Genomic DNA, 20,920 nt, shown 5'->3' with positions numbered 1-20,920 from the left:
ACGTACCCTGGAAATCACTCATTGAAATTGAATTTTATAAAAATCCAGCCACTAAATAAAACCAATATTTCGTCACTAAACGGGTGATTAAAACCGCCAGTTTTAGTAGAAAATCTACTAAGTTGGCAACACTGATTGACATTTGTTAAAAAAATGTTGCCTAGACATAATCTATGAAATAACCGGCTTGTAATCTCAGTGATACCAACTGAAAGCCCCCATATATTTTATAATTACTTAAATAATGTACTTCTTATGTAGTAATTCCACTTGTAATTATGGGTTTGCGTGCGTGTAACATTTACTCTACGTGGGGTCATAATTACAATTGATTCATCTGCTCTGTCAAGAATATGGGACGTCTTAATAGGAGTTTAACAGTTTAAGTAAAGGTAGGTTCATTGCGTAGGTAGTTACCATAACGATAATTATCAAGAGACTAGCATTTATTGGATTGGAGTTGGTCCTCACCTCTCTTGGGTTATCGAGTCTCGGTGATGAGAATTTCTTGTAAAGGGGGTCAGCCGGGTCTGCATGAGAACCGCGCTGCGCGCGGCGCGAATTATATTGAGCGCTTCGACCAATAAACGATACTAATGCTATTTACGTAGGTGGACGTCAAAAGGCTGTTGGTCGAAGGCCGCGATATAATTCGCGCCGCACGCGGTGCGGTTACCGTGCAGAGCCTAATGGAGGATAGTCCATCACGCTAATCTTTTGTTATGGGCGAAAGGCTGATTCCTTGTGCTCGTAAGGATTTCGGACTGCAAGTTGTCTTTAATTTTTTGATTTGGTAGATTAGGGATTGCGGTCGTATGTTTAAATAATATGAAAATCGTCTGAAAGTAGCGCCGATTAGTGAGAAATTGAGAAATCAGAAATCACAATCATTTATTCAACGTACCAATTATTATAGATAAACTTGTTGAAGGTCAATGTAACATTTTTGAATTTACGTCATTTCGCAAGGTGTTATGGCTGAGAAGAAATTACAAGAAACTGCAACAGCAACACATCTTTTAAATCAATGAGGTTATATATTACAAATTATTTAATAACTAGAGGAACTCATTTAATACTAGACATTTTTATCATTTAGGTACTTAATCATTAAGCTGTACATGAGATTTAAATTTATTTTGGAGCAAAAGGTTGGCATTGTGTGGTCATGTAAAGAGGAGGGATGAATATGATGATGATAACGAGGAAAGTTATGAGTATGAATGTGGATGGATAAAGGGGTAGAGGACGACCGAAGAAAGTGTGGATGATTGTGTAAAGAAGGATATGTGTGTGAAAGGTGACTGACAGAAATGAATGGAAGAGGAATACATATTGTGCTGGCCCCACCTAGAGTGGGATAAGGGAAGGACAATGATGGTCGTGCGTGTATGTATGTACAGTTATGAGCAATATAATGTACCCACTTTAGGACTCTGTCGCACTAACATATTTGACATTTAGTGAGACTTACAGTTCAATTTGTCAAAAAAGTTAATGTGACATGGTACCAAAGTGTATACATATTAATGTACTTATCTAGGTTGTCTGTCATTCTACCGTATATAATAATCGTCAATTGTTTCAACGGCCTCCGTGGTCCAGTGGTTGGGAGTTCTGCTCACGATCCGGAGGTCCCGGATACGAATCCCGGTGGGGACAAATCACTTTGAGATCCTTAGTTTGGTTAGGACATTGCAGGATGATAACCTGATTGTTCAGAAGTAAGATGGTCCGTGCTTCTAAGGCACGTTAAGTCGTTGGTCCCGGCTACTACTTACTGATGTAAGTACCTGTTACTTGAGTCACGTCAGGTTCCTTTGGCGGCTCAATAATAACCCTGACACTAGGGTTGGTGAGGTTGGTCATTCACCTCACAGCCCACACGATATAAGAGTTGAAGTCAATTGTTTCGATGTAGCACGAATCGCGTCGTACTCCCGTCAGGAAGGTGGCCAAAGTGGTTCTCTTGACATTTCCTCAATACTAGTTAAATATCATATTCATACATAAATTAACATTAACACTAAGAATATTAGGTAAGCTTTGAACACTAATATTTGTTATTGAGCTCTTGAAAGTGGGCTGTTGCATTAGAATTGTGACGTAATTTTTGCGTAAAGTGTAATGTTATACTTACTTTAAATAGTGTATGACTGACTGATCATGATGATAATGATTTCTTTAATAAGTGTACAGGGTGTTAGTGACACCCGGAGGTTCTGGGTTTGAATCCCGATGGGGATACATCACAAAAACCACTTTGTGAGCCCTGGTTTGCTTAGGAGATTGCAGGCTAATCACCCGATTTAATTTTTGTGATATGTCCCCACCGGGATTCGAACTCGGGACTTCCGGATCGTGAGTCCAACGCTCAACCATTGGATCACGGAGGTCGTCAATAATAAACTACTTACTCAAATTATAATGTAATAGTAAAGAAATAAAAAAAAACTTTATCGAGAAATATAGACATTTTCACAAAGTCGTGTTTCACATTAAGATAAATCGATCAACTTACTTACGGTTTCAAAGCAACACATTCATGTTGAACTCATACACATAACTTATAACTACAGTAAATTTATCAGACAGTTCCGATCTAGTTAGAAACTTAATAATAGTGCGAATACATCGATCTTTATGCGAGCAATAACTAAGTAAGTTATAATTGATAGACATAACGGAATGAACTGACAGGTACAATATTAAAGATTATAAAATAGAATTGGACTTAGGTAGATAACGTTCAGAGGCTGTTGGAGTTATGCTTTTATGGTATTTTAATACATTTAAATATCGGTGGCGCAGCGGTAATCGCGCTCGGTCTGCGATTGTTAAAGTTAAGCAACTTTCGCAAAGGCCGGTCATAGGACGGGTGACCACAAAAAAAAATGTTCATCTCGAGCTCCTCCGTGCTTCGGAAGGCACGTTAAGCCGTTGGTCCCGGCTGCATTAGCAGTCGTTAATAACCATCAATCCGCACTGGGCCCGCGTGGTGGTTTAAGGCCCGATCTCCCTATCCATCCATAGGGAAGGCCCGTGCCCCAGCAGTGGGGGCGATAATGGGCTGATGATGATGATGATGAAATAAAAATATCAGTCACTGTGATCCTGTGGTACACTGTCTTGCTTCTCAAACGGGAGCGCTGGTCGAACCCGGTTACGGGACTTGCACTAATGAATTATTTATTTATCTTAAGTGCAGTTCACAGTAACAGTGGCGGCCCTAGCAAAGTTTTGGGCACAGGCCTCCCCTCAATCAACCGGAGGGGGTATGGAGCATACTCCACCACGCTGCTCCACTGCGGGATTTGAAAGTAATATGTTGTTAATCATCTTGGTATTATCATGAGCGTGACTGAATCGCCATTTGCGTAATCATCATAATATCATGAAGTTAATGTTCGCTCCCATACTAGAACAGAAGCTTTACGCTCTTCAAATTTGAAATGTAGGAAGTATGTAATTTTTAAGTATAGAAAACTAAGCTCTACATAAAATCTAAGATAACATTAGAAGAGTATGACGGCCATGTTTTTTTTGACATGACTTATTGTAGATTTTCCGCAGATGGCATTAACTTTTTGGCCGGAGACAGTCACGTAACCACAAAACAATGGTTAGAATTTGTAACGTAAGATAAGCTCACGACTACATCCCAATTGGGGTAGATACGATAGGCTGCAAAAGTCCAATCAGTTCCTTGCAAAGTAATAAGACCTCCTGGTTACATGTCATTTCTGTAGTAGACCAAAAACACCTACAAAAACACACATTTTATAATTATGACAACGAATGTTTCGTAATTTCACCACTGTTTACAAATAATTCGCTGGGCTCAGTGACTGAACTTATGCTCTTTGATTGTACATCCATCGCAAGATGAACTAAGTACCCACACGTCACCGAGCTTTCTATTCGACCAACGTGATAGGCGGTGACCCGTATCACCGTATACAATGGTCGAGCCAACTGTAAATACAATATTTGTGGAATTATTTTAAAATTAGTGTTCAATTTTGCTTAACTCTAGATCCTTCCAACTCACAAACACTTCTTGTATGTAGTACAAGTATTTGACCCGGTCATATGCTTGTCTTGCAACGCTGTATGCGCCCGCGCAAATAGCAGCTGACATGGTCCGCTATGTCTCGCTCGCGAACCATGTTGCTCTAAAGATACTTATCCAAACTAACAGAAAGTTTAACTAAGAATACTCGGTGAGGTTTGGGTACTTAGTTCATCTTGCGATAGATGTACTTCTGACTACCCCAAATGGGATATATTCGTGAACATATGTTATCCGTGCTGATATTATAAATGCGAAAGTGTCTGTCTCTGTTTGCTACCTAAGCTGCTGAATCGATAATGATAAAATTCAGACACAGATTGAATCTTGATTGAAGAAGTTTTATTTTTTGACGTGACTTTTTGTAGATTTGCCGCAGATGGCATTAACTACTTGGCCGGACAAATGGGGAGCGCTGAAGGGTCTCACCCGGTACAACGTTTAAGACAACAGGCCTGAGGGTGCCCAGTTGGGCGCGAACCTCGGCTCAGGGCTTCGTCTGAGAGGAAAATTATTTGAAAGAATTAATCGACCCTAGTGGATCGATAGCGATAAGCGCTGATTGAGGGAAATTGTCGACCACGCCGGCGGGGTCGGTATCGGGGTCCTGAAGTGTTTGGTGTCGCGAGCTGATTGGCTGCCTCTATGGCTAGAGTAATCGGGTCGCTGGGACACTATGAACATAAGTTATTTATAATGTCACACGTACACATTATCATTATTATTTAAAAATATACATTTTTATACAAATTCTACAGAATTGTATCGTTTTGATGTTTCATAAAAACTAGGTTATCCTCTGTCGGTTTTTAAGACATCTAAACAATTCATTTAAAAAGCAATATTGAACTTTGTCATTTGGGCAATGTCAAATAGCAATATTTCTTTTCTACGTGAATTGCTTTAATATTGCCTTTTTAACTCCATGAATTGAATGCATTCTATGATTTCTATTCCCCTAGTTTAAAGATGGTTGTTAGGATCGGTCATCAACTTCATCACTATAAAAGAATGTGTGATGATTCAATGTCAACGTTTGTTTTGGTAACATAGAAAGCGAAATGGCGATGTTTATCAATATATTTCCCATTAGAATATATTTGCTTACAAATGTCGAATATTCATGTTTCTAGATTTCATTTTTGCGTAATATTGTAAAGTGACGTGCGAAATAGATTATGGTGATGTCTTTTCTAATCTTCTTCTGTCGTGTGGTTTGTAAGGTGCATTACTAATCTCTTTAAAAAGCCTTCACCCATGCATGAGAAATTTCCGTCATGTTGTTGTTTATGCCTCATTTAAAATAGGCAAAGATCTGAGGACCATACAGCTGTAGCAGAGTACAAACTCTGCACATACTGGCCTTTCGTTCTGACCATCATCATTTTAATTTTATTTAATAAGTTACGAAATTCTCATTCCATTCCGCATTTCTCTCACTGCATCCCCGACCTTCATAAAACAACAAGTATATTATATTCTTTTGTGAAGTGTGTATATTGTGAACTATGTATATTCCTATCCTGTTTGTGAAGTGTTTTTAATAAACCGTATATATTCCTGCTTGCTGTTGCTTCTTCTTTATCATCGTCATCACCCCCCTACTCTGCCGGCACGTCGGGATACCATGTCCTCACCACCCAGCGCGCCGCACAGCCTTTAATAATCTTCGAAATTCACATTCAGATTAGACCTAAGCCTTGTCTTCAAGTTTCAATGTTTAATAGGACAGAATTTATGAAGACAACCAGCTGAATGTATTCTACGTTTTTTATCATCCTGTTGACACTGATAAATAAACTCAACTGCTACTTCTATCGTGTGGGTTATGTGGTACATTACCAACCTCATCTACCCTGGTGTCAGGATTATAGTGAGCCGCTAAAGGCCCCTGAAATGGTTTATGTAATTACTACATACTCTCAGTATGTTTCGGGACCAACAGCTTCACGTGCTCTCTGAAGAACGGGTTACTCGTATCTTTCGGACATTCGGGTGATTATCCTGCAATATCCTAACCAAAGTAGGGATCACAAAGTAATGTGTGATATGTCCCCACCGGGAGTCGAACCTGAGACCTTTGGATGGTGAGCCCAACGCTCAACCACTATACCACAGTGGCTAATATTGAAGGGTGGCGTTCGAAATAGATGTGGTAATGTCTTTTGTAATTATTTTCTGCTTTTAATTTTCCGTTTTGAGGGACTGCAGTACTACTGCGGCTTTCATTTCGGAGTTTCTCAACTCTGGCGTGTGTAAAAAATGTTCTCTCAAAGCTCCGGAATTCCAGAATAAGAAACTACAAAATCGTAACTGAGCTCCGGTTAACTGTTTTCGGATTTCGCATGGCTTATCCGTATAGGGTGCATTTTTCGGCATTATTTTCTGTTTGAACAGTTTTGACATTAAAAATTGCTGTACTTTTACTGAGATGGGAAAGTGCGTCACACGGAGTAATATGCCGTTCCCGAGAATGTTTCCACTTTGGGACCGTTCCCGGCAGTAAAAGGCGCAAAACTTATGTAAAAAGAGCATTATTACCTTTACACAGGTAAGACCAGAGTACAAGAAAGAACAAGTTGAAAAAGAAAAGTAGCCATTGTCCTTGCTATTAAGCAACTTTTCCGGCAACGACACATCACTGATCACACGGGCTGGGGCAAAGGATGTTTTTGGGATTTTATATAGGTACTAAATCCCACACCCGTCTTGCGAGGCCCACTTTTCTTTCTTTTTAACGTGACTTATTGTTGGTCCCGGTTACTACGAACTGATGTAAGTACGTAGTCGTTACACGAGTCATGTCAGGGGCCTTAGGCGGCTCAATAGTAACCCTGACACCAGGGTTGATGAGGTTGGTAATCTACCTCACAACCCACACGAGAGAAGACGTGACTTATTGTAGTTTGCCTCAGATGGCATCAATCAAATCAAATTAAACACTTTATTGCACAGAAATTAATTTAAAATAACAATCAGACATAACACATGAATACAGTACAATTTCAGCAACCTTATTGCTCTAGAGCCATTTCTTCCAGGCTTGACAAGAAACAAACATTCAACTACTTTGACGGATACCAGCTATCCCTTTGATATGGATGGCTAATACTAAATCTAAAAATAACTCGTATTAAAAAATATGTATTTCGAGATTACTTACTCTAATATTAAAGTCTAAAATAAAAATTAATAACTATAATTATAATTGTACCTACTGAAGGTATTTTTGGAACTGGCTTAATTATCTATATAACTTTATGTAAGTTAGTACAATTATTCTCGCTTCTTAATTACGATTCATATTTTTTTTCTATTTGAATGTGTTTACCTCGGTTTCATCAACCGCATTGCAATGGTTGGTCTCGCAAGTTTTAAATATACATTCTACGTAACATAAACAATAACCTTGATATGATTTCCATAACGCACATAAAGCAAAGAAATCGCTTTAATTTCGTAAGTCTACTGTTACGATTTCACAGAATACAATACATGTGTCATCCATACGCAATGATCATCAAAAATTTGGGTGAAAGTAAAAAAAAATATATGTTAAAAAATTAGTACCGCACATCTTACCAGGCGACCCACCCGTGCTTAACTTGTGACATCATCGAATTTTCTTCGGTGAAAGTTTTATTTTCTCATATTAAATATACCTAAGAAAATGGCGGTTTATCACTCAAGTAGCATATAGTCTCAGAATCGTTGTCTAGCGTAAAAAGTGCATACTTGACTCTTGAGATGTCTACCCAAGTGCAACGAAGATTTGCACGGCGTGCGTTCGAAAACTGTAGATGTCAGTTGACCACAGTCCGGCGCGTTCGAAGCACGCATCGCGGCCCCCGCCCGCTCCTTTCATCTCATCTCACTGGCATGCGAGGAACAATTAAAAAATAAAAACTGCCAATTAGAAGAAAAAATTGTCTATGACCGTTTCGCGCGCGATCCGAATTTCGAAGCGAGAATTTGAAAAGTGTTGTGCCTTCAGTGTTGAAATTCTTCGTGTTTCGAATTGTTATTTTTTCAGTTGTTGAATGTATAATTGCGGATCTACTTTCCTAGATCGGATTTAAAACGGCGAGGAGCTATATCGTGTTTTATTATGGTAAGTTGTCATTTATAAATATTTATTTATTATTTATTTCCTATTTTAGTTTTTAGTATTTAAAAGTAAAAAAGTTGGCGAAGCTTTTTACTTTTAAGTAGGTACAATGTTTTACAATTGTGTGTGCCAATGGCAGTTCCATAATCTTGCAAGGCTTTCCAGACACAAAATGGGGTTTGGATTTTAAAATGACATCCGATCTTACGGCTATGAAGCCTAAGCTTTATTTTACAGCGTTTTTGTGATTTTTTATAAAAAAATTGAAATTTAAAAAATGAGTTCTTTGCATTAAACTGGGATAAATCACGGCGTATTACCATCTGCGTCCGATTTCGCGAGTACTTGATAAAAGTGAGAAGTTAAATGTGCAATCTCATTGATTGAATTTTCTACTTTCGTCGCGTTGAGATTGAAGACATCTGACTTTCAACTGATTGTAATTGATTTTACGGCAATATACACGTGTGATTGGTCAATTTAAATTGTCGCTTTTTCAACCAATCAGATAAGCTTGTTTAATTATAGTTTGTCGAACACTCAGAACGTAGCGTTTTGAAAGGCTAATTAGATCTTAAATACAAGTAAATGTCAGAATTTTTAAAAAGTACATTATGTGTATTCCATATTTAAATTAAAAAGTTACTTAAGTAATACATAATTACATCATGTCCATACCATAATGCGCGTTGGGCTCGCTATCCGGACGTCCTGGGTTCGACTCCCGGTAGGGTCACGTCTAATAAAAAAAAACACTTTGTGAAACTGTCTCTGGTTTGGTCAGATAGCAGGATGACATCACCTGATTGTTTGAGAATTAAGATGATTATGTGCTTCGGAGGGCACGTTAAGCAAACGGTCCCTCGGACGAGTTGAGCCATGTTAAGGACCTTTGGTAGTAAAATAGTAACCCTGATCCTAGAGCTGATGCGGTCGGTCATTGATCTTAAAACGCACACGAGAGATGGAGAGATCATAACCATTTCAAGACGAATATCAAAAGTGGGTCTGCTCACCTCGGTAGAATATGTGACCTCTTTAAGCCACATCATATTGGCTGGCGCGTTATTCGAGAAGTTAATACATACATAAACTCACGCCTATTTCCCACTGGGGTAAGCAGAGACTATGGAATTCCATTTGCTTCGATCCTGACATACGTCTCTTGCTTCCTCCACATTCATCAATCGTTTCATACACGCACGCCGGTTCAGAGTAGATCTTACTGAACCTTTTTCATTTTTTTCCCATTCCATAGTCTCTGCTTATACCGGTGGGAAATAGGCGTGAGTTTATATGAATGTAAGAATGTAAAAAGCGACTCTACATCTTTGATAGTACGGTACCTAATCATATTGCCTAATAAAAAATAAGTGTCGTCGGCAAACAGCCTTCCTAACTGGGTTTTCAATCATTTCTACCAGCCAATAGAATTAAGAAAACTATTTCCTCGTCTTTTAATTTAACGGATGTCTTCCCGCAAAGCACCATGAAGTCAAATGTGATGGTGTTGTACCGTTGTCTAACATAAACAAACTTAGCTATGATGTTTTCCACTTCCTCGTATTATGGGAGTGACCACGAATTAGAAGAAAGAGGAAAAATCATTACTTGTCGTAAGATACTGCATACAAAAGTAACATTTTGATAAATAGGCGATCATACTAAGGTTTTTAGCTTTCCTGTGATGAGGAGGGGTCTCCTTGAATGATAGTCGATATTTGTCGCGAGCTCCGAAAGTTTTCGGATGAGTGGAGAGCAAAGTTAAAATACTTAGGGACTATGTCTTCACACTCACTTGGCCATTCCAACCTGTTTCTTCTTGAAAATACAATTATTTACATAAGTACGTCACTAATTTAGCGTAGCGTAGTATTCTCGATGTTACTTTTTTAGGGAAAAATAGCGCAGTGGTTTCCCTTTTGCTTTCCCCCCCCCCCCTCTCTCTCTCTCCTTGGCATTTATTATTCCCATCTGATGGTGGGGTCTGCCTTCTTCGTACTTCTCTTCCACTTCGCTCTATCGGACGTGTCGTTCTCGGAGACATTGCACATACACAGGTCCTTTTTGACCACATCCGCCCATCTTGTTTTTGGCCGTCCTCTTGGTCTAAGCCCTGGTATGTTTAGATTGGCTGTAACGTTACCCACATAATCTGGAGGTCTTCTTTTTACGTGCCCAAACCAACGGAGCCTGCTCTCTTGTAGCTTTTCGGAGATGTCGCGTACGCCGAGACTGCCGCGCACGTATTCGTTACGGATTTTGTCGAGCATCCTTTTGCTTTTCCCCTAATAATAAAATACTTATAATAGTATTCTATTTACAACAACACAACAGAAGACATCTCTCACAACCACTAATTATGTAGGGGACAGTAGTATATAAATTATAAACCCGCGCGATTGACTTATTGTAGATTTGCCGCAAATGGCATTAACTACTTGGCCGGACAAATGGGAAGTGCTGAGGGCTCTTACCCGGGTTTCCGTCCGCGACTTTGGTTGCGTGCAGCAAGTTTACTTTTTCATATCCCTCTTCATCCCTTTAAGGGGTGATTTTCGAGATATAAAATATCCTACTGTTCTTGTCCAAAGGTAAAGCAGATTATAAAGTTATTTCCGTGTTTATAAATACACTTCTTCATAAAAAAAATTGAAGCACCTCGTAAATTAATGTTTCGTAAGGATTATGAGAAAAATATTAAATCTGAGTATTAGGAATAAAAAAATAATGTACTTAATTTTAAAGTGGGTAAAACCTATAAAGTTATTAATTCTTAATATTAATGTCCCAAATTGAAATTTAACAGTGTGTTTGACAAACAGAAATTCGGAAGTGTTTCGATTTTTTTGATGAGAAGTAACATAATGTGATAAGGAAGTATAACTTACCAACTAAAATACTAAGTAGGTAATATTATATAAGCTTCAGCGCCAGCACTTTAACTAGAATTTTCTACCAAGAAAAGTCATCGTTTTTTTCTTCAAAATAGAGTACGACCTACGTGTATAGATCCGTCTGGTCACCATGAAAATGCAAATGTTTCGGACAAACGTGAGGTCAAGAAACGTTCACAAAATTAACAACGTGATGGTACCAAGTGTCCGTTTGAGTGAAAGTAGAGTACAGAATCATAAGGCACCTTATGCACGCATGCATAATGGATTTTTCAAGTCGCCGTTTACACCAATCTTTAAGTTTTGGAGGGTAACTACCGTCACGAAAGTCATATATTTTTAGAACCATATCACATTTAATTCATTTGACGAATTGAAACAAAGCCTCTCTAAAATGTCAAACATGTCAATGTGACAAGGTTCTAAATTTTCACAAACACTCACGACTGTGTGTAATATGTTGGTCAGGACCACAAATCATCAGAAGATAACTTGCTGCATCACTTAATTTTAAGTCCACGGCCAAGATCATCTGCGAAAATACTACAATAAGTCACGTCAAAAAAAAATTGGTTTTGAAATCTTATGATGAATATGATAAATTCAAAATATTTATTTCGGAAACTAGTCCATATTATGTTAGAAACCAACCATGTGTGTTTCCAACCATGAAAAGTCGTACCATCACCTACATAAATGGGGCTTAAAGGAGTCGCCACATTTTGAATGTGGTCACCCGGATCAAACCCTATTTCACATAGTGAACGAGTGCCCTCTACACCGTTTCTCAGGTGGCATAGCCGAGCTGCATTGTGAGACGGATGCGGCAGAGACTTGGCTAGGGGATCTTAAGCTGGATATATGATCCACGCAGGAAATTTTATTTTTGTCTGCCATACGCAATAATAACTATGTTAGTAACAGAAAGCTTAATCTAGTATTAGTAACAGATTAACATAAAAATAAGCTAAACGACAGAGGCCCAAGGCACCGATGCCGCGGGTAGAAACGTAACCGCGTGCAATCGCACCCAGCAGTTCAGCAGCGGTGAAACATACCAGTCCACCAATGCGCTGATAAACCGTATGATGACTGATTATCCGGCTACCGGCACTGTATGCATCACCTAACCTGTTTTTTTTAATATAACATAACGTATACGTTACGCCATTCGTGATCCAGTGGTTGACCGTTCGGCTCAATATCCGATTAATCCGAATCCGAATTGAAATCCTTTATATAACCAAATTCCCTGTGTAGACAGTTTCAAAGCAGCACGGGCCTAAACCAATGACTTTTGTTTTTTTTTTTTGGAATTCATGTTTGGATTATCATGTAGCCAATATTGAAAGAACATACAATGATGAAACCCAACTCCAATTTTCCAGCTCGTTATAATCTGGGAGTCTTCAAGGCTAGAGTGAATAGGCATTTGCTAGGTAAGCGTGATCCATCTTAAACCACATCGTCACTTAGGTGATATTGTGGTCAAACGTGAGCCTATTTTATAAAAAAAGAAAAATGTTTTTCAGATGAGTAATAATGTGAGTGGGAGTGAGAGTAACCTAACCTGTATTTTTTGACGTGACTTATTGTAGATTTGCAGCAAATGTCATTAACTTAACCGGACCTAACCTGCATCAAACTGCACGGGTTGGAAAGTAAAAATCTGTAAAAAGCCTAACCTAAGCAGACTCCGTAGTAAGTAGCCGTTACGTGAGTCGTATCAGGGGCCTTTGGCGGCTCAAGAGTAACTTCGACACCAGGGTTGATGAGGCTGGTAATCCACCTTTCAACCCACACGAGAGAAGACGCAGATCCCGTGAAAAACAGGATAATGCTAGGGAGATAAGAATGATAACACATTCATAACCACTATTGAATTGTAAGAATAGGCTTCCTGTACCAAACGAAATTCCATATTCTAAATATATATTTAGAATATACATACAAACGCAAAAACAGTTAATTAAACAATTATATAACCATTCTCTTTACAAAAAGGCACAATTACGACCATTTATCACTTAGAGTTTACACCTTTTCCCTGCTATATAAAATGTAATTTGCATTGAGAAGCAATTTGATACGTAACAGAAGATCACGGATTTAGTATAGAACCGTTACAAAATGTTGTATAACTAATAATATTAGGGCTAGGAAGTCATTCGGCTATCTACGATTTTGTTTACGAATTTGAAATATGACAGTGTACATTGAGTACATATTGACTCGTATACTCACGCCAAAAGATGTATAAAATTTTAAAATATTACTATTTAAATCACTTGGTAATGACTTTCTTTTTGAAATTCAAATTAAAAAGAAAAGTATGATTCCGCAATATTAATTTTTGCTTCAGATTTGAAACATTGTTAGTTTATGATTAATTTAAGTATTTAATTTAATATTCTAGAAATAATCATTATGACATACTGAATTAGTTATAATTGCTTCAGTAAAATGCGAATAATATCTTTTAATATAATTTTGATGGTGAAAATATTAATCTTATTTTAAAGAATTAAGTATCAATCCAAATTAGAAATTATATATAAAGAATTGTTAAATAGGTATAACAAGATATGGTTTTCTATAATATTAATTATATTAAGTGACACTATCATTTTGATTCAGAATAATTAAATAGATACTTAAGGAAAATTTGCAAATTGACTATAAAAATTTCTACTAAACAACTTAATCATTCGCAGACAAAATATAAAATAGGTATAAAGTTTCTATTTTTACTATAGTGTTTTTATTAATTGGAAAGTCAATCATATAGGTTGATCCAAAACTAGTATTACCCTACTATAGCTGAAAGTAGACCAAATGCTTCCGCATTGTATAATGTACGTGCTGTCAAAATTTTCAATTTTATATAAGTAGGTAGATTTTTAATCAGTATTGCGGAATAGATGAGGTCGATTTTTGATTTTTTAATTTGTAAAATTCTGATCACGTCACCAGGAGTTTTTGGCCCATAAAGTCACGGATGAAGTCTGATTTCTTTTGTAAAAAAAACAGGGTTAGTGATAACTTGGTAACTTTTCACATCACATTTTCACTCATAATATAAGTTTGGAAGATTAGTTTTGAGCTAAAGCTGGTCGCGTGATTTTATTATCATGATGTATATTGAAAGCTTGTTCATAATGACATCAAAACGGCCATAAAATCGCTACAGTAACATTTCGTAGATTTATTTCACGAATAGAGAATATTTTGACAGATTTATATGCATATTTACGTGTTTTTTTGACGTGACTTATTTTAGATTTGCTACTTTCACCCGGTACAAAATTTTAAACAACAGGCCTGAGGGTGCCCAGTTGGGCGCGAACCTCGGCTCAGGGCGTCGACTGAGAGGAAAATATTAAAGAGTTAATCGACCCTAGTGGGCCGATAGCGATAAGCGCTGAATGAGGGAGAGCCGCCTCTACGGTTAGAATGGCCGCATCTATAGCTAGGATACCTACTTGTTTATAGCGAGTTGAAGCATGGTTGAAACATACAATTTATTACCTATACAAAATACTTCAACACGTAAGTGCATAATGTATTGAGACGTAGCTAATTACGGACTAAGTTTGTACATTTGTACGTCAGTTATTTTAAACGACAGAAAAGTCGTTAAAAGTACACCGTGACTGTTACTGCATCACGTTTTGAATCTCTTAGTTGACTTTTAAGTATTTTTTTTTGACGTGACTTATTGTAGATTTTCCACAGATGGCATTAACTACTTGGCCAGACAAAAGTAAGTACAATGAAAATAGCGATGAATATATAAGTTAACACGTTGCGAGACAGCATCGAGATACGAGCATAGAAATCGAATTTGTTGTGACGCATCTGTTGAAGACAGGGTTTGAGCTTGAATCTAAACCACACCGTTAAGGAGCGGGCAATAGTAATACAAAATATGATAGCATGAGGTATTCTTGTCGTATTGACAAGCAGTCGCTTCTGTAAAAAACCGGACCTGTCAAATCTGCAGGTTAGGTAAGCAAACCGTGTGAAAAAGCAAACATTTGAGCCATTTGAGACACTTGAGTAGTGTTTTCTTACTTTTCTTTTTATTTAAAAATGTAAGTAGTAGGTGGAAAAGCTAATGTGTCATGTTAGTGTGGCAGTAGCTAAACAAACAGTCGCTTCAGTAAAAAAAAACCGGGCCTGTCAAATCTTCAGGTTGGGTAAACGGACCCCGTGAAAATGGAATAACGCTAGGGAGATATATATACAGTATGTTAGTGACATCGTAACGAATACTGAGGGGGACGATTCAGACCATGATTCTGGGTTAATATCAAGTGGAATTTTCCGTCGCAAAGCTCATAATTATTTTGTTTTTTAAAATAATACTTTTACGATGGAAAATTCTACTTGATATTAACTCAGAATAATGAGCTGAATAAACCCCTCTCAGTATTTGTTATGATGTCACTCAAAAAAAAAAAAAATTCAAAAATATTTATTTTTCAAAATTGGCTTACAAAGTTAGCGCTTTTTGAACGTCAAACATAATTAAATTACATATTATGTAACTAGCTGTAAAACTACTACCACATCGGAATCTGTAACGCTGAGGGAAAGACGTGGCCAGAAAACCTCCCAGCACAGGGCCCTAGTCCTACTGTTTCATGTTTTCCTTTCTTTTCTTTTAATCCAGTTTGTATTACATAATTTATAGACTTAAATACAATGGTATTCCAATTACAGTCGGTGGAAGGAAAGTGAAACATAAAGAGTTTATATGACTTTATCACAGAAACAGTGTTCTATGAGCTCCCTGACAGAAGCAGGCCTGTCCACATACGCAGCACCCGATCACGAGTTGACGCGAAAGCCAGCCATCGCTCCCTTCGCACATTTTTGAGGGAAAGGTGCGACCCGACTTCCGGACGCCACCGCGTACACGAACATTTCGAGGCGAGCATGCACCACTTATATAAAGAAGCTCAAAAATCCTCCGCCTGGATATAAAAAAAAAAAGAAGTACTCTACTGTTCAAATATCATCAAGTGTTTCACAATCCTTTTTAATCCACTTACAAAGTTATTTCAAATTCAGTATTTTAGGGCCAAGTTTTTATTGCAAACATTCTTGTCTTTCTTGTGTTGAGCTGAAGTAATCCATTTAATATTATTATCTTTAAGATAGTCTCCTACTTTATAATAAGCTTTACTGATTAAAGTAGTTTTTATAACATTCTTAAACATGTTTCCCGAAAGGCCTAGTACATCTTCTGGTATCTTATTATAGTATCGCACACACAGCGCTACAAATGATGTGCTAATTTTGGATAGTCTGGAACTAGGAACTACTAATTTGTTCTTATTCCTTAGGTTGTACTTACACCCTGTACCATTATATTCGAGTCGCCATACAAGTAGATAGGGTGTTAGTGACATCATAACAAATACTGAGGGGAATGATTCAGACCATGATTCTGAATTGATATCAAGTGGATTTTCTTGTCGGAAAATTCTTAAAAAGAATAGTGTTTTTTTTTTAAATTTATTTCAGTTCCATACTTTTGCGACGGAAAATTCTAATTAATATCAACTCGGAATCATGATCTGAACCACCCCTCAAATTTTCGTTACGATATCACTAGCACCCTGTATTTTAGAGTGATTTTAGGCTGTCGGTTTTCGACGCTCTGTCCCGGAATGGGTTAAGACCTAAATGCGATACTCTCTCTACTAGTTGATGATCTATGAGTGTACTTGCGATTGGCGCCCTAGATTTCGGACATACTTACTTTCAGAAGTGACTTGCACACAGAAACGAAAATCAATTCAAACACTTGTATACGTCTTCTTAGAACCTCTCCTATACTAATTCAATATCGAAATAATTTACTGCAATGAGCTTTTCGTTTTGATATTATAAGTTAACGATGTGGTGATAATAATTGAAGAAATTGCAATTTTAATATTTTAACACTATAGTAGGTATGATGATACACCGGTCATCGACGTTGCAAATAATACAATTCACACAAATTGATTACGATGAGTAGGTAATTGGGTAGTTTCCTAGGTCAAAGATAAAGACAAAATTGCCGCCCGTAAATATGAATAAAATATAATTTGAAATAGAGACGCATTCTTATTGCATTATTAATGACTGAATCTAACGGCCTCCGTGGTCCAATGGTTGAGCGTTGGGCTCACAATCCGGAGGTCCCGGGTTCGATTCCCAGTGGGGACATATCACAAAAATTACTTTGTGGTCCCTAGTTTGGTTAGAACATTACAGGCTGATCACCTGATTGTCCGAAAGTAAGACGATCCGTGCTTCGGAAGGCACGTTAGGCTGTTGGTCCAGGTTACTACTTACTGATGTAAGTACGTAGTCGTTATATGAGTCATGTCAGGGGCCGTTGTCGGCTCAATAGTAACCCTGACACCAGGGTTGATGAGGTTGGTAATTCACCTCACAACCCACACGATAGAAGAAGACTGAATCTCAAACAGTGTTCGAAGACAGATGTAATTTAAAAAAAAGTAAGTAACCGATTATCAGCAATACGTACTTGAACGAAATTATAAGCGTCTATTCAATATTCAACTTTTAAACTAAGTATGACTTGTAACTTTAACAAAGCGACACGATATTTTTGACACCTAAAAGGTATTCACAATGACTATCGTTTGATGAGAGAGAGAGTGATATATTAGTTTTTTTATCAGGTTTGGTAACAGAAAATTTTAAAATACAACTTTTGATTAATTTTCGGCCAAATCGAATAAGTTACGTCAGAAACCTAACTACAGCCATCATCATCATCCCTAACATTTTCCCGTTTTTCACAGGATCCGCTTACCTAACCTGAAGATTTGACAGGTCCGGTTTTTTACAGAAGCGACTGCCTGTCTGACCTTCCAACCTACGAAGGGAAACCCAGCCCTCCCCAACCTCCGAAAATGCATTTCCCGGGAATGTGGGTTTACTCACGATGTTTTCCATCACCGCTGAGCACGTGATAATCATTTATGATCCAAACGTGAATTCGAAAACAAATTCGACAATCATTGGTTTAGGCCTGTGCTGGATTCGTCGAACCTGCGACCTCGGTGAGAGGCAAGCGTGCTACCAACTGAGCTACTACGGCTCTTAACCTAACTAAACCCATAATTCAGTATTTTTTAACCTGTCTCGTGAATAATAAATTTGTAAAATAATTTAAACTATTATTTAAATCAAGAGATAAGTATGGATCAATTCATAAACACGTAAAGTCAACATAGACATAAGCTTAATCAAATATATCAAATTAATTGTGTAATTATAACTGTCAAAACATTTTTAACTTATATAACTCATAGATATATCAAATTAAACGCGGCTGGATACTCAAATTACGTTACGACCTAATATGTCACTTTTTTGACGTGACTTATTGTAGATTTGCCGCAGTTACAAAGGTACAAAGTTTAAGACAATAGGCCTGAGGGTGCCCAGTTGGGCGCGAATCTCGGCTCGACGACCTGAGCCGGCGTGGTCGACGATTTCCCTCATTCAGCGCTTATCGCTATCGACCCGCTAGGGTCGATTAATTCTTTCAAATATTTTTCCTCTCAGACGACGCCCTGAGCCGAGGTTCGCGCCCAACTGGGCACCCTCAGGCTGTTGTCTTAAACGTTGTACCGGGTGAGAGCCTTCAGCGCTCCCCATTTGTCCGGCCAAGTAGTTAACGCCATCTGCGGCAAATCTACAATAAGTCACGTCAAAAAAAAGGTTTAGCTGGTCAAAGGGGAAATGCCAGTCTTTTAGGCACTTTGCCTCAGCGTGATGCTTTGGAGGAGTTTTTTTTTTTTTTGGTAGATATCTACGTATATGTATAATAAATGTTATTAAAGAAGCTTGTAATATGATATACATATAATGATAGCAACTCAATTTTACTCTACCTGTCACTGCCATATCATGTTACAAACCAGAAACAAATTGTACTACCGTACCACGACCGTACTCTTACCGTGTTTCACATTAAGGTAGATCGTGTTACCTTTTTGATTGATCGCTAGAGACACTCATTTTGAGAGAGAGGTCGTATAGGGTTAATAGGCGGCTACTTAAAATGAGAACGAGTTTTTTTTTAAATGTATGAAGCTCGTTAGTTTTTTTATTATGCTGCTGTTTGAGTAAGTACCGAAATGTTTATGTATTTCTATCATAAAAAAAGTGTTTAGAAAAGAAATATATACTTAATGATGACATATGAATGAATGTAATGACCACATAAAATAAAGGAGTGAACTCACAAATACTTAGTTGTTATCATCATCATCAATTTAAGAGCCACGCTCTTGTCGGTGCAGCATTTTCCATGCTACTGTTATGGGGAAAAATAGTTGTTATATGTTCTAATTCATTAATAATTCGTTGTTAATTATTAAAAACAAATCATTTCTTTTTTATATAAGTAATTTAGTTTCTCAGTCAACACACACACACACACACATACATTACATTACATACACATACATACATACACACATACATACATTACACATACACACACACACATACATGTTTGGTACATTTTTCCTTATTTTAGAAAATATTTGAATTAAAAGAAATACCTACGGTTTAGATATCGTCTTGAGAATTATGTTTAGTGACAGGTTTATGGGACTGGTTAAAATAACATTGCTATAGGTGCTGATACCTGTACAGTCATGAGCAATATCATATACCCACTTTAGAACCCTGTCGCACTAACATATTTGACATTTAATGTGACTTACGGATCAATTTGAGAAAAAAGTTAATGTGACATGGTATCATAATGTATACATATTATTACTCGTGACCGTACACACCATCTAATAATAATATTACATACATAATTGATTTTTGTGATATGTCTCCACCGGGATTCGAACCCGGGACCTCCGGGTCGTGAGCCCAACGCTCAACCACTGGACCACGGAGGCCGTACCCTTTTCGGTTACGGTGGATGATGGTCGTTACCATTCGGCTGGGCTTGTCATTATTATTACTTATACCGTGGATTAGAGGAGCTCGGTGGCGCAGCGGTAAACGCGCTCGGTCTGCGATTGTTGAAGTTAAGCAACTTTCGCAAAGGCCGGTCATAGGATGGGTGACCACAAATAAAAAATAAAAACTTTTCATCTCGAGCTCCTCCGTGCTTCGGAAGGCACGTTAAGCCGATGGGCCCGGCTGCATTAGCAGTCGTGAATAACCACCAATCCTCACTGGGCCCGCGTGGTGGTTTAAGGCCCGATCTCCCTATCCATCCATAGGGAGGGCCCGTGCCCCAGCAGTGGGGATGTTAAAGGGCTGATGATGATGATACCGTGGATCGTTAGGCCTACAAACGGGTTACATACTAACCTGATTATTAAGCTGAGAAAAAAAAAACAGTCGGCTTCTTTACGTATTCACTTAGAATCGTTTCAATTACATTCATGCATGAAATATTCATTATATACCCACGTCAGAAAAAAAGGTGCCAGTCGGTTGGTGTTGAATATGAGTGACAACTTGTAGTTTTTGTTTTTTTTTTCATTGTATGTCGTATCCCACTGCTGAGCTGCCTCCTCCTCTTTTCTTCCACAGTTTCTTATCCAGGCAGATGTCTTGCCAGTCCCCTTTAAAGGCATCCAGATCGTCTTTCCATCTACACACACACATACACATTTATTACTTATTACTTTTTTACTATCCACCCACTGCTGGGTAATAGGCCTCCTCATTTTCACGCCATCCTTTCCGGTCTTCTGCAAGTCTCGTCCATTGCTTTCCGACGTACCTCACAATGTCATCCGACCACCGGCTGGTGGTCTGCCTCGATATCGCGTC

The 20,920-nt window shown here is 38.0% G+C and overlaps 1 protein-coding gene across 1 annotated transcript in view; it reads left to right on the top strand.

Annotated features, from left to right (window-relative positions):
• Positions 1 to 7,896: 7,896 nt before the first annotated feature.
• The window catches only part of LOC126375987 (uncharacterized), a 65,599-nt gene continuing 52,575 nt past the window's right edge, over positions 7,897 to 20,920 (top strand). The window contains exon 1 of the mRNA XM_050023126.1: positions 7,897 to 8,183. The gene's annotated coding sequence lies outside the window, so the exon portion shown is untranslated. The remainder of the gene's footprint in view (positions 8,184 to 20,920) is intronic.

This window comes from Pectinophora gossypiella, chromosome 20 (genome assembly GCF_024362695.1).
Source record: "Pectinophora gossypiella chromosome 20, ilPecGoss1.1, whole genome shotgun sequence".
Lineage (NCBI taxonomy): Eukaryota > Metazoa > Arthropoda > Insecta > Lepidoptera > Gelechiidae > Pectinophora > Pectinophora gossypiella.
This window is presented reverse-complemented; position numbering and strand designations above follow the sequence as displayed.